The sequence below is a fragment of the Sminthopsis crassicaudata genome, chromosome 1 (assembly GCF_048593235.1).
Source record: "Sminthopsis crassicaudata isolate SCR6 chromosome 1, ASM4859323v1, whole genome shotgun sequence".
NCBI lineage: Eukaryota > Metazoa > Chordata > Mammalia > Dasyuromorphia > Dasyuridae > Sminthopsis > Sminthopsis crassicaudata.
Window position 1 is genome coordinate 179,842,491 of NC_133617.1, and position 15,396 is coordinate 179,857,886.

At 34.7% G+C, this 15,396-nt stretch overlaps 1 long non-coding RNA gene across 1 annotated transcript; it reads left to right on the forward strand.

Moving 5' to 3' along the window:
• The first annotated feature begins 2,866 nt into the window (after positions 1-2,866).
• LOC141553397 (uncharacterized) lies at positions 2,867-5,259 on the forward strand. The gene is made up of 3 exons (XR_012485450.1): positions 2,867-2,971; positions 3,087-3,208; positions 4,989-5,259. It is a non-coding gene; the product is annotated as an uncharacterized LOC141553397 (long non-coding RNA).
• The last annotated feature ends 10,137 nt before the right edge of the window (positions 5,260-15,396 follow it).

The window sequence follows — 15,396 nt, forward strand, 5'->3', positions numbered from 1 at the left end:
GTGGGAAACCAGACCACCATGCCATTTCCAGGTCATTTCCACACACTGCTGCATGTGCATTCTTTCTCCCAACCCTTTCCTTTTTATGGGTGGTCTTCTCCCATTATCTATAAGCTCCTTTAGAGCAGATACTTAGCTGGTTTTCTTGTATTTCCTTCATTTAACACAATACCTGGCACATAGTTATTACTTTAAAATGTTTTATTCATCTCTCTTGTTGACCCTCTTCTAGAATTTTCTATTTCTCTTCAATATTACTCCAGTTAGCTAGGCTCAAAAATCTCTGTATCATTTTTTAACTCTTCTGCAATGGTTGTGTGCTTCCTGGATATATACAGGTACACAGAATAACAGGACTGACTCCATTGAACAAAGAGCTATATTAGCAAAACAACCTTGTTAGTAACATCAGTTACAGGAAATGCTTATCAAGCAAAATATATCAGAATCTGTTTTTCTCCTCTGTTCCAGGATAAGACTACAAAAACCATAAAATGTTTTAGTTGTAGACATTTTGCTTATTGGTAAGGTAACATTCACTGAGAGAATAACAATGCTTCACACAATTGAAATGATCTTAGGTTCACTCCCTTTGTTGATAATGATAGAAGGAAGGAAGGAAGGAAGGAAGGAAGGAAGGAAGGAAGGAAGGAAGGAAGGAAGGAAGGAAGGAAGGAGGCAGGGAGGGAGGGAAGGAGGGAAGGAGGGAAGGAGGGAGGGAGGGAGGGAGACAGGAAGAGAGGAAAGGAGGGAGGGAGACAGGAAGGAAGAGAGGGAAGGAAGGAGGAAGGAAAGAAGGAAAAAAGGGAGGAAGAATTTGTTTACTATGTGCCATTGTACTAAGCACAGAAGATATAGATACAAACAAGCAAGCAAAAAAAGATAGTAGTCCCTGGCCTCAAAGAGCTTACATTTTAATCAGGATTTCTCTAAAAAGAGCTGAAAACACAAGAAGTGGAAAATAAACATGGAATATGATTTTGAAGTACAGAAAGTGAGAAACAATGCCCAGCAGGCAATGTAGGTAGCCAGGCTTCTGCTCCTCTACAAAGAGGAACTCACCAATGGGAGATGGGGTGAGTAGGTGAGTGGGCAACACTGGGAATGTTTTTCCTTTCTACCATATATTGATTACTATCTATCCTTTCTAAGGCAAAGAGGTGATGCAATGGACAAAATGTTGGCCCTGGAGTCAAAAAGATTTGAAACTAAGTTTAGATCTTGACTTAAGTTATAAGATCTTAAGCAAATCACGTATTTTCTACTGAACTTCAATTTATTTTCATTTATAAAATGAGAATAAATGCTATGCTGTTAGCCACTATTAAAGCACAGATTGAATTTTATCTCTCTCACAAAGTCCTCAATATTTCTTTTTCCCCCAATCAACTGTCATACTCTGTAACAGTAATCAGCTCAAGAAGACTTCTTACTTCACAAAGGAAATTACTTTTAAGTGGGTGGGATAATCAATGGACCTAACCTTACACAGTAAAGAGAAAGAAGACTCCCTCAGATCTCATATGGTTCTTTACTTTTGAGCTCTTCATATACTTATTATGTAAAATATTGTGTTAAAATGCATGTCTATGTGTAATATTTCTTTACACATGATATCTGTGTCTTATCTGATTTTTTTATCTCACTGTGTGTCCCAAGGGTATGCACTTGGCACTTAATAAGTGTTTATTAAATTGAATTGAATTGAATTGAAAAATCTAACTAGCATTCCTATCTCTCACTGCCTCCTCCTTTCTATATCTCTCTGTCAGTGTAATGGTTAGTGTCAGATCTAATCACTTCTCAGAAACCTTCCATGGTTCCTTCATAACCCATCAAATTAAGTACAGACCCCTTTGCTTGTGTGAGGAAGAACCTCCATAACCTGAGCTCACCTCAGTCTTCAGTCTTATCCTTTATCCCTCCCTCTTCACCTACCAGATTAGTTACAATTTCACAAACACATCAAAAATTTTCCTTCTTCTGTACCTGTTCATCCTTTTTCTCCACTTCCTTACATATCTCTATTTGTTGACATTATAGGTGTTTATCAGGGTCCAATAAATACTTGCTATTCTATGAAGCTTTCTTTGATCCATCCCCAATAACCTCTCCCTTTTTTGAATCCTCATCAATCTCATGTATTTATCACATTCCATTTTGTATAATAATCACTTGTACATGATGCTTATCTCCTTTACTAGACTATAACATCCTTGAGGGATGGTCTTTTCTCATCTTAGGATCCTTTACAGAGTCTAGTGCAATGAATTACACTTATTAATCTATGAAGTCAATAAACAATTATTAAATGTTAAGCACCTGCAATGTGCCAGGCTTTGTACTAAGCTAAGAATAGAGTAAAAGGTCAAAAAAAAAGACTTCTCTGTCCTAAGGACCTCAAGATCTGATGCACTTAAACCAGTGTTTTTAAAATTAAATTGAATATGGTCAGCTAAAAAGTTTGTTTTGGGCATTATGAAATGAAAATCTACTATTAGATGGTAGATTTTGTATATTTTTCAACATATATATTTAATCTCTTCTAAGTCTTTATTTTAATACCTTCTTGACTTTTTTAAAGGAATACAAGTATTTTTCTTCCTATAAATTCTGGTTTGTCCTAGTACTCTTCTAGAAATCAGTTCTATCACTATTATATGGCTCTCTTTTTGAAAACCAGGAGTGGTGTCTGATTCTCATATTTTATCTGCCAATTTATTAATAGGAATAGCTCTTTGGAGATCTTTATTCCATCATGTAACATTATCCCTGTCAAGAGCTCAACATCTAGAATAAATTTAATGTACCTTTTAAAACCACACTATTGAAATATTCACAAGCTGTAAATGTTTTCTAGGTCTGTATCCGTAGGTGGAAGGAGGAGGAGGAGAAAGAGTGGTAATGAAGTAGGAGTGTGGAGAGAGAAACTATCCATACCAGAAAATATAAAGCTTATGTTTTTCTTTAGGTAACAAATGTAAATATTTTTCCTTACCAAAAAAAATTGGCATTTAAGAAAATTTGTAATATCTGATACTTATTTACCAAGCAATGAATATTCCTTTTCATTTCTGCATCCTCAGCATCCCCCAAATATCTCAGTCTTCTTGGAGAAGCTACCTTTGTCTCTTCTGATCTCAAATATCCTGATTTAGCTAAGTCAGCACTGAGACAAGTGTCTGGTATCATCAGTGTGTACTTTGAGGTGAGATGGAGGATGATTACAGGGGGGAGGTCAAGTTACATGGTAACAAGAAATTGCTGGCAGTCTAGCTCAGTAAACAGTTCTCCCTGAGCAGGATATAACACTAGTTCAGATGATAATAAATAAGTTACTTAACAGGGGGCTGAAAAATGATCCATGACATTGTTTGAGTGAGTCAAATGTCTTTTGGGAAAAGGCTTGCCTGCCCATGGAACTGAACAGGAAAAATGGGCTCTGATGTATCATCTCCTATAAATGATGCACAGGGAGGGCCCACAGCTCCATTCTACTGCATATTTCTTACTCTTTGCAAGAGTATGGGATAATAAACCTGGATTTAATGAGGACCACATTGTTCTAGGCATAAACAAGTTAACTTTTTAGCTCATTTGTATATTGCCTTACTTTAGAATCTGTGAGAGAGTTGACCCAGGTGAAAAAGAACAAATTCTTAATACAGTAGTTGGAAAATTGATTTCACTGAATAATGAATGAATGAAAAAAAATCATTTATTAAACACTTACTGGATTATGGGCACTGATTGAGAAGAGGTGCTCTTTTGTACCAAGCTCTATCTCAAGTAATTTTAGAACTCAATGAAGGACATCTTTGGAGCTATGCAAATATTCTAGGGAACTTCCCCTAATATGAGAAAGAGCTTTGTGTAGTGGAAGGGATGCTGAATCAGTAGTCAGGAGAGACTTGGGTCCAAAGTTCATCTCCACTACCCCATAGCCATGAGTGAATTATTTTCACTGAGCCTCACTTTTCAATGTTGTGCTAGTAAATGTTTAGCAATGGGCTTTCTGAAACCTTAAAGTTTAAACCTTATTTTTTTTATTCAACATTGTCTTAAGTCTATACAATCTACAAAACAATATGTCAAGTCCTGATTACATATGTAGTGATTTCTGACATGTAAATGTTCACACTGAAAATTTAACAACCAGCTCTGTGAGAGCTAGTTTCTGGCTCCAGCCTACCTACCCCTGCTTAGTTTCATCTGTCAAATTGGAATAGCAATAGCTATAACATTTATTTCACACTGTGATTGTGAGGATTAAATTAAATAATGCAAAACATAAAGGTATATGTCAGCTATAATTGCTCTGTAGGTGTTTTCCATATGGTCTGTTTTACTCACTGGTCTGTGAAAAGACAAGCTGAAAGGGAATTTGTCTAGCACCTCTGTCTCCTCTCAGAGGTCTTGCTATTCTTTGGCTGTGCTTGATCAAATCAAGTCAACATTCATTTATTGAGCATTTAATGGGTCAGGTATTGTGCTAAGTAATAAGGGATACAAAGAAAGGCAAAAACAGTTCCTGCCTTTAAAAAAGTTCCGGGATCTAATTGGGAAGACAATATGCAAATGTTGTCCTTCATACAAACCTTCATACAAACAAGATATATATAGAGTAAATTGGAAATAATAATTTCCAAAGGCACAATCATTAAGGAGGACTTGATGTATAGATATAACCTATGCTGCATAACTGACAAGGAAGCTATTCTGAAATTCGGCTTTATTCCTTTAAAAGCTCCAGTTCCTATAGCTATTGCCTATAGCTGATCTAGATTCTAATTCCTCTGGGATTCCTTTTCTAGCTGGTGCTCAGAACTCATTATTTCTTTTTAAGATCTCAAGTTGATATAGTCTATCTCATCTAGAAACCATTAATTTTATAATCCCTTTTCCTTTTTTAGTTCAGTTAAGATGGAAATGAAATTTTTCTCTTTCAAAATAAATTTTATTAATGCTTTTTTGTTTTTAAATCACAGTTATTGGGTGACACCATAAGCAACTTAGAAGAGTGAGGAATGGTTTACCTGTGAGATATATGAAGAAGAGAAGAATTCATGACCAAATAAAAAAGAGAGCATTATGAAGTGTAAAATAGATAATTTTTATTGCTGTTGTTGTCCTTTGTTTTTGAAGATGACCAAAATCACATGTTAGAACTGAGTTACAGTGTGTCCAATCATGACTGATCAGACTAAAGCTTGGAAGGCTCTGCCACAGTCAGGACACATAGTCTATATGAACATTTGGGGTGGCTTCTTTAATCTTGCATATTTTGTGTTTCCTTTGGGCTAATTCAATTCTGTTTTGCTCATAGAGCTCAGAACCTTCTCTGATGAGGCATGCCATTCTGGGCAGTTCTGAGCCAGTGTATGCCATTATCATAGAATTGATTCTATTTTTAAAATGTTTTAATTAATTTTATAATTATAATTTTTTGACAGTACATATGCATGGGTAATTTTTTACAGCATTATCCCTTGTACTCACTTCTTTTCCAAATTTTCCCCTCTCTCCCTCTATCCCCTCCCCTAGATAACAGGCAATCTCATATATGTTAAATGTGTTACAGTATATCCTAGATACAATATATGCATGTAAAACCAAATTTCTTGTTGCACAATAAGAATTGGATTCTGAAGGTAAAAGTAACCTGGGTGGAAAGACAATAGTGCAAACAGTTTACACTCATTTCCCAGTGTTCCTTCTCTGGGTGTATCTGTTTCTGTCCATCATTGATCAACTGGAACTGAATTAGATCTTCTCTAAGTTGAAGATATCCACTTCAATCAAAATACATCTTCATATCGTTGTTGAAGTGTATAATGATCTCCTGGTTCTGCTCATTTCACTCAGCATCAGTTCATGTCAGTCTCTCCAGGCCTCTCTGTATTCATCCTGTTGGTCATTTCTTACAGAACAATAATATTCTATAACATTCATATACCATAATTTACCCAACCTTTCTCCAATTGATGGGAATCCATTCATTTTCCAGTTTCTAGCCACTACAAAAAGGGCTGCCACAAACATTTTGGCACATACAGGTCCCTTTCCCTTCTTTAGTATTTCTTTGGGATGTAAGCCCAGTAGTAGCACTGCTGGATCAAAGGGTATGCACAGTTTGATAACTTTTTGGGCATAATTCCAGATTGCTCTCCAGAATGGCTGGATTCTTTCACAACTCCACCAACAATGCTTCAGTGTCCCAGTTTTCTCACATCCCCTGCAACATTTATCATTATTTTCTCCTGGCATCTTAGCCAATCTGACAGATGTGTAGTGGTATCTCAGAGTTTTCTTAATTTGCATTTCTCTGATCAATAGTGATTTGGAACACTCTTTCATATGAGTGGAAATAGTTTCAGTTTCATCATCTGAATTGTCTGTTCATATCCTTTGACCATTTATCAATTGGACATACAATTGATTCTAAAGTACTTAAGAGTGTCCTTGCATCACTTTTTCTGACCACCTTGTGAGCACTTGCTCTGTGTGAGTTCTCCACAAAATAAAAATTTTTGGCATTCAAATAATGTGGCCAGCCCAATGGAATTATGCTTTCTGCAATAGAGTTGGAATGAATGGTAGTTTGGTTTGAGAAAGGACTATAGTGTCTGGTATCTTATCCTGCCAGGTGATCTTCAGAATCTTCCTAAGACAATTCAAATGATTCAGTTTCCTTGCATAACATCAGTTTACTGTCCAAATTTCAAAGGCATACAACAGTGAGGTAGCACTAACCTCTCCAAGCTGAATATTCACATTCAATAAAAGTGGTGGCCCCAAGGCAAAAAGACTACTAGAAGAATTAATGTCAACAGATTAGAGTCTTTCTCTGAGAGAGAACAGTTTGTTGCCAACTTAGAGAACAAGTTGAACCAACACATAGTTGGCAATTATGGAACAGAAATGGAGTGGGTAGCTTTCAGAGAATCAGTGTACAGCACTGCATATGTTCATCTGGGTCAGGATACTTGCAAACATCAAAACTGGTTTGATGAAAATAATGGAGAAATTCAGAAATTGTTAATTGAAAAATGAGAATTCCATAGGCTATACCAGCAGGATAGTTAATCCATCTCTTAGAATGTAGCATTCAATTTCATCAAAAGTAAAATACAATCAAAACTTAGAGGCAAAATTCTTGGCTCAGTAAAAAAGTAGATGAAACTCAGCTTTATGCTGATAATAACAATCCAAAATGTTTTGTATGATGCACTGAAGGTTATTTATGAGCCAAAGATGTATGGTATAAATCAGCTACTGAATGCCAATGGTGCCACACTGATTAGTAAAAAGATAATTTTGACTATATTAAATTTAAAAAGTTTTTGCACAAACAAAATTAATGCAACCAAGATTAGAAGGAAAACAGAAATCTGGGAAACAATCTTTACAGTCAGTAACTCTGATAAACATCTCATTTCTAAAATATATAGAGAACTGAATCCAATTTATAGAAGTATAAATCACTCCCCAATTGATAAATGATCAAAGGATATGAACAAACAGGTTTCAGATAAATAAATAAAAATTATATGTAATCATATGAAGAAATCACTTTTGATTAGAGAAATACAAATTAAAATAACTCTGAAGTACCACTTTTTTTCATGAAGTACCACACTTGCCAGATTAGCTAATATGACCAAAAAAAAAAAGAAAGAAAATGATAAATGTTGAATAGGATGTGGGAAAAATTGGGATATACCATTGTGAAGAGCTGTCTGGAACTACACCCTAAAGCAAACAAATTATGCATTCCCTTTGATTCAGCAACACCATTACTAGATCTGTATCCCAAAGAGATCATAAAAAAAGAGAAAAGAACCTACATGTTCAAAAATACTTATTACAGTCTTGTTCTTGGTGGCAAAATATTAGAAATTGAGGAGATACCTATCAATTGAAAAATGACAAAACAAACTGTTGTATATGAATATAATAGAATACTACTATGGAAAAGAAATGATGAATAGGCATATTTCAGAAAAATCTGGAAAGACTTTTACTAACTAATGCAGAGAAATGAGCAGAACCAGGAAAATAGTGAACATAAAATCAGTAATATTGTGTGATAATTAACTATGCATGACATAGCTCTTCTCAGCAACACAATGATCCAAGACAAATACAAAGGATTTATGGAAGAAAATGATTTCTATATCCAGATAAAGAGCTAATGAACTCTGAATGCAGATTGAATCATTCTTATTTTTTTTTAATCCTTATTCTTTTTCATGATATGGAAACATGTTTTACATGATAGCACATAGATAACCTTTATCAAATTGCTTACTATTTTAGGAAAGAGGAAAGGGAGGGGAGGGAGGAAGAGAGAAAATTTTGGAACTCAAAATCTTGTAGGATTGAATGTCAGAAATTGATTGTCTTGACATGAAATTGGGGGAAAATAAAATACCATTTTAATTCTGCCCTAAAATTAATAAATGAAAAATAAACCACAGTAATTTTTAAACATAGCATTCTCTACTCAACCCTCTTCCCCATTTTTATAACAAGTGAAAACAATCAATAGATTTCCATTTTTATTTTTAGTGATTTTCTTATTTATATTGCTGTACTTACATATTCTTCTAGTTTCTTTCTTTCTTTTTTCTTTTGATCTGGTTTCTTTTCATGCTGTATGTGTTCATATACATCTTCTTATGTTTCTCTGAATTTGTCATTTCTTACAGTATAATCACATCTCATTATAGACCACAATTTTTTTCAGCCATTCTCCATATCAATGGGGAATTTTTCTGCCACAAAAGAAGTGCTGCGGGGAATATTTCAATGTATACAAGACCTTTATTTCTTTCTCTGACTTCCTTGAGGAATAAACTTTATTGGGTCAAATGGTATGAACAATTTAGACAATTGTCTTACACAATTTTAAGTTGTTATCCAGGATGGCTGAACCAATTTACTGCTTCACCAACAGTACATTACTATGCCTGTTTTCCCACAGCCCCTTCAACAGTTTTTTCAAGAATTTTTCAAAAGGAACTTTTTGCTAGGAAACTAAGAGAAAACAGAATGAAAACCACATATTCACAGAAGTGAATGAGTTCACAGAGTTCAGATTTCTAACTTTAACTGATGTCCAGCCAAAGATTGGCTTGGCTGGCATGTTTTAGGGGGCACCCAACTCCAAGTTTCTTTTCCTTGCCCCAACCCTGTCTGGACTACATGCTAAATAAAGACACTCAGATTTTTTAGCCTTAGTTTTTGGGTTTTTTGTTTTCTTAGGGGACTGCTTTTAGATCTAAGGGTCTATGCCTCTATAGAAGGGGTGGGTGAATAGGGGTTCCTTCGGTTTGCCGAGTTCCTACTCTCAGACTTATCTCTGGGTATGTCGCACACAATTTGACCACTATAGCTATGAATTGCCCTACTTTTAGTTCAAAAGGAACTCTAAAGGTTCACGATCCCCCCAGCCCTCTAAATGGGGAAGAAACTTTCTTAATTAGTCTCCAAAGATTCCTTCCTTGGCCTTCATACAGCCTTTTGCTGCCTCTGAACTATTCAGTCTGAATGGAAGTTTCACAACCTGTTGTTACAGTTACTTATACCTTTTAGGGAAACTCACTTTTCTCTCTTTTATTTTAAGGCCTAATCTCTTTAGTGATCATGTTGCCAAGATGACAAGTGCCATCTTTTTACATCAACCACATTCAATTATTTCAAATCTATAGCAATGATGTGATTGCTGTAGACACCAAATGATGCGATAAGGTTCAAATGATGTGTTTGGAGTTCAACACCAAATATTGGGGTCTGGTCATGCAAAAAATTCATAATGGCTATTCTCTTTGACAACAAGTAGATTTATTTAGAAGAAGAGATTGTAGGCAAAATGAAGAAATACAATATGCACCAGGAGTGGTAAAATGAAAGAGTTGGGAAAGCATATAGTTAGCAAGAAAAGGGATTTTACAAGAAAACTATATAAATATGTATGCATATATTGTATTTTAGATATACTTAACATGTTTAACATGTATGAAACTGCCTGACATCTAGGGGAGGGAATGGAGGGAAGGAAGGGAAAAGTTCGAGCAGAAGTGATTGCAAGGGTCAATGTTGAAAAGTTACCCATGCATATGTTCTGTCAATAAAAAGCTATAAAAAGAAAAGAAAAGTGGTTTTAACAATTAATGATGCAAAACACAAGTGCCCTAGTGGAACTTAACAATTAACCAGGGAAAGGGAACAACATTTGAGATTGGGGTATGCCCTTGGCTACCTAAGAGGGACCACTTCCTTTAATATCTTTCTACTCACATAGTTTCCCTCATAAATGCTTTTTGTAGGATCACAGATTTGAGCTAGAAGGAACCTTAAGGTCATATAGTCCAAATCCCTCATTTAACAGATGAAGAAATCAAGCCCAGACCAAGGTCTTATGGAAGGAGGATTTGAACCTGGTTCTTTGGCTCTAGAGCCAGTTCTGTTCACACTGTACTATAGTCCCTCTCCTAGAATGCCATCTTTATCATTTTATACTACTAAAGTATCTTAAGCACATAATAACGATAATAAGCAATTTCCAGTAGGGACAGAGAAGAGCTATTTCCTCATATTACTCTAGCAAAATATTTCACAAAGCTGTTTGAAGTAGGCCTGGTTAGCTATAGTGAGGAGAGACCTTTCAGCTCAGTGCTTCTTGCATTTTGTCTCTTCTCAATCAATATCCCTCAGGCAGAGGTGGGGAACTTTTTTTCCTTCTTATTTGGAGCTACTGACCCAGAAGGGAGAAAAAATCATTCAATGATCACATAAAAATAAAAACAACTGACAAATGATTTAAGCTGCATCTAGTTCTGTTTTGTTGTTAAGTAAAAAATAGAAAATGTTGAATTTACTTTTAAAATTAAGAACAGGAAAATTAAAAGGTATTTAATGATACAATAGATAATTTTAAAGATTCTCATTTATATATTATGATTGAAAAAAGGAAAAGAAGCAGAGAAAGTCCTTCTGACTCCAAGGCTGTTGCTCTATCCTATTATTATCTAGCTATCTCCTCTTTTTTACTTAACTTTTTTTTTTTTTAAGAGGTGGTTGACAATGCAGACAAGATTAGAAGGGAAGCAATAAACTGAGAAAAAAATTTCTTTTTACATTCAGGAGTTCTGATAAAGGCTTCATTTCTAAAATTATAGAGAATTGACTCAAATTTATAACAATTCAAGCCATTCTCCAAAATGGTCAAAGGAAATGAACAGGCAATTTTTCAGATGAAGATATTGAAACTATTTCTAGTCATATGAAAAGATGCTCTAAAATCATTATTGATCAGAGAAATGCAAATTAAGACTACTCTGAGATACCACTACACACCTCTCAAATTGGCTAAGATGACAGGAAAAGATAATGATAAATGTTGCAGGGGATGTGGGAAAACTGGGACACTGATTCATTGATGGAGTTGTGAACTGATTCAGCCATTTTGGAGAGCAATTTGGAACTATGCCCAAAGGACTATAAAACTCTGTATATCCTTTGACCCAGCAGTGTTTTTCTGAGATTATATCCCAAAGAGATCTTAAAGGAGAGAAAGGGACCCCCATGTGCAAAAATGTTTGTGGCAGCCCTCTTATAGTGGCAAGAAACTGGAAACTGAATGGATGCCCATCAATTGGATAATGGCTGAATAAATTGTAGTATATGAATGTTATGGAATATTATTGTTCTGTAAGAAATGACCAGCAGATGAATACAGAGAAGACTTAAATGAACTGATGCTGAGTGAAATGAGCAGAACCAGGAGATCATTATATACAGCAACAAGATTATTCTGCTGGACGTGGCTCTTTTCAACAATGAGACCATTGAGGCCAGTTCCAATGATCTCGTGATGAAGAGAGCCGTCTGCACCTAGAGAGAGAACTGTAGGAACTGAGTGTGGAACACAACATAACATTTTCATTCTTTTTGTTGTTTGCTTGCATTTTGTTTTCTTTCTCATTTTTTTCATTTTTGATCTGAGTATTTGATACATAGTAATTGCTTGATAAATTCTCGATCTAAACATTAAACATTTAGACCACAACTTTTTTGAACCTTATCAATTCTGCATTTAAAGAAAATGATGAGTAGCAAGGTGGTGCACTGGATAGAGCACCAGCCCTGAAGTCAGGAGGACCTGAGTTCAAATATGATCTCAGACACTTAATAGTCATTTGTCTTAATTTCCTCATCTATCAAATGAGCTGGAGAAGGAAATAGTAAACCACTCCAATATCTTTGCCAAAAAATTCCAAATGGGGTCATGAAAAGTTGAATACAATTGAAAGAGCTCAACAATAACAAAGAGCATGTTTGTAGATTGATGGGAAAGAGAAAAGAAACAAGCAATTATTACGTGCCTATCATATGTCAGGCATTATACTGAACACTATAAATTTTATTTCATTTGATTTTCACCACAGGTCTGGGATATAGATGTAATTGCTATCTTTATATTATAGTTGAGAAAACAGGTAAACTGAGTTTAAATGATTTGCTCAGGTCATATAGCTTATAAATATCTGTGATAAAATTTGAACATAGATTTTCTTGACTCCAGACCTACTATGCCATCCCTTATATCTGGCTGCCTTAGAACATAGTACAGAATGAGAGGCCACGTCTTTTTTTTTTTCCTCAGAGATTGAAAATGATGATTACTGAGAACACTGGGAAGTTGAGAAGAGTGAAGAAAGAAGCTGAGGCAGATGATTAGAAAATCAATGACATGGATGATTTAAAAAGTTGATAGATTGATAATTGTCATGAGAATGAGAGAAAGGAACAGATAGTCATCTGGGTCCATTGTACATTCAAAACAGAAGGATGCCTCCATTGACAGGGAAGATTGGGGAAAAACCTGAATGAGACTTGAAGAGGATGTGAAGGTGGAAAGGTTGAAGTCTGCAAATGTAGAAGGGAGCATATTCAAGCCTGTCTGTCACATCTTCCCTTCTTCATACCTAAACCTCTTCCTTTTTGAATTCAAGTGAGCTAATAATGCTTGCCTTCTAATAGATTAAATTCAGATAGAGAAAGAGAGAATCAAGAGTAGTTGAATATAAAGAACTTAAAATATTTTTTTCCTGCAATGCAGCATTTACTTTTTTTTTAATATCTCTTCTTTAAGCAGAACAGAGGAGGGTGAAGGATGGTTTAGTGGTTTGGCTGCAGCATTTTTCCTCACTGAGTATTGTTCCCTTTCCTAAAATCCCCTAATTAGATCATTGGCAAGACTGATTGACAGGCAAAGTAATGGAAACATTTTTGAGTTGTCCTGGGAACTTTGTTACCCTGTGAGGCATTTCCCGGCAATGTAATTGCTCTGCAGGTTTATTGTTGAATATTAAATATTTGATTTTTCCCTATTTCAACATGTGATGAGAGCCCTTTTCAATTTCTTATGTTTACCTCACTAAATAAAGCTGGCTTTTACTAACTGAAGACATATTTAGTCCTTTAAGAATTCTGAGAACTAGCTTTCCCCAAAGTTAAAAAAAATATATGATTTCCTTGAAATCTGACATGGTCCTGAGTGCACTCTTAGCAAAATAATTTTATGGGCTAAAATAGTACAGAAATCAGGCTGTCCTTTAGATAAACATTCATTTGAGAAATGTAGCTTTCATAATTCTGTCAAGGTCTATTTAAATTCCTTTTGACTAATTTCCTGTAAAGGTAAGGCTATATTTTTATTCTCTGTGTCCCATTCTCTCAACCATCTGAAAGATGAGGAAACAGAAGCAAAAAAAGGTCATGATAGAGGTTCTGAGATTCATTGTTTTCCCCTTCTCCTCACTCCCCTATTTTCTTGAGAGTAATACCACTTTCTACACAGAAGAATCCACAGCCTGAAACTTTTATTCAACTTTTTACTATCTCACACTTGAAAGTCAATCAGTAACTTCATTCTGTCAACTCTGTTATCATCTATGAAACATCTCCTTAGTTAAGACTCTCATCACTTTTCACCTGGACTACTAAAACAGTCTGCTTGGTTTCCCTACTTCTGTTCTCTTCACAAGTGTCAAAGTGATAATTCTTAAATAACAAATTGGACAGTGTCACCACCCTACTCAAGGAGCTTTAATCATTCCCTATTACCACTAGGATAAAAGATGAACTCTTTCATTTAGCTTTTTAAAGCTTTTTATAATTTGACTGCAGCATTTCTTTCTTTTTATATATTACTTTTTCCAATTACATGTAAAGACAAATTTTAACATTCCTTTTAAAAAATTGAGTTACAAAATTTTCTCCTTATCTCTCTCACCTCTCCCTTACATAAGTCAGTAAGCAATTTGACATTAATTATATATGTACAATCATGTAAACTGTTTTGCCCTATTAGTCATTTTGTGCAAGACACCAAAAGGAAAAAAAAAAACATTAAAAAAAAAACAAAGTGAAAGCGGGATGTATTCATGTGCACTCAGACTACTTTAGTAGTCTTTCTTTGGATGTGGATAGCATTTTTTCATCTTAAGTTCTTTGGAATTATTTTGGATCATTGTGTTGCTTAGAATAGCTAAGTCATTCATTCATAGCTGATCGTAGTATAATATTGCTGTTACTGTGTTCAATGTTCTCCTGGTTCTACTCACTTCACTTCATATCAGTTCATATAAGTCTTTCTAGGTTTTTCTAAAATTAGCCCGCTAATTATTTCTTATAGTACAATAATATTCCATTACATTCATATTAACTTGTTCACATTCCCCAATTGATGAGAATCCCCTCAATCTTGAATTTTTGCCACCACAAAAAACTACCGTAACTATTTTTGGTACAAATAGGTCCTCTTCCCACCTTTATAATTTCTTTAGAATACAAACCTAGTTAGTAGTGGTACTGCTGGATTAAAAGATATGAACAGTTTGATTGCCCTTTGGCCATAATTTTAAATTCCAACATTTCTTGCTATATTGATTTAACATTGTTACCCTCACATATTCTATGTTTCAGCCAAATTGTCTTGATTACTATTCCCTACATATAATATCCCATCTCCTATAAACCTATGATTGATATATATATATATATATTTATATGTGAGAGTATATATATATATATATATATATATATATATATATATTTATATATATATATATATATATATATCCAACTTATGAATAGTTTACATTGAAAAGTTCTTTTATAATTAGGGATTTCAAAATCACAAATCATTTTCCCCATAAGAATGATATTCCAATAATATTTCAATCAAACCAGACTGTTATCTAAACTCAGCTCTTATCTCTATTTTCTTAACTTTACATCATCTGATATTATACATCCGAAATGTGCTTCCTCCTCACCTCTACCTCTTATAATCCTTCAAGACTCAGGGTGTTGCCTTCTACAGGA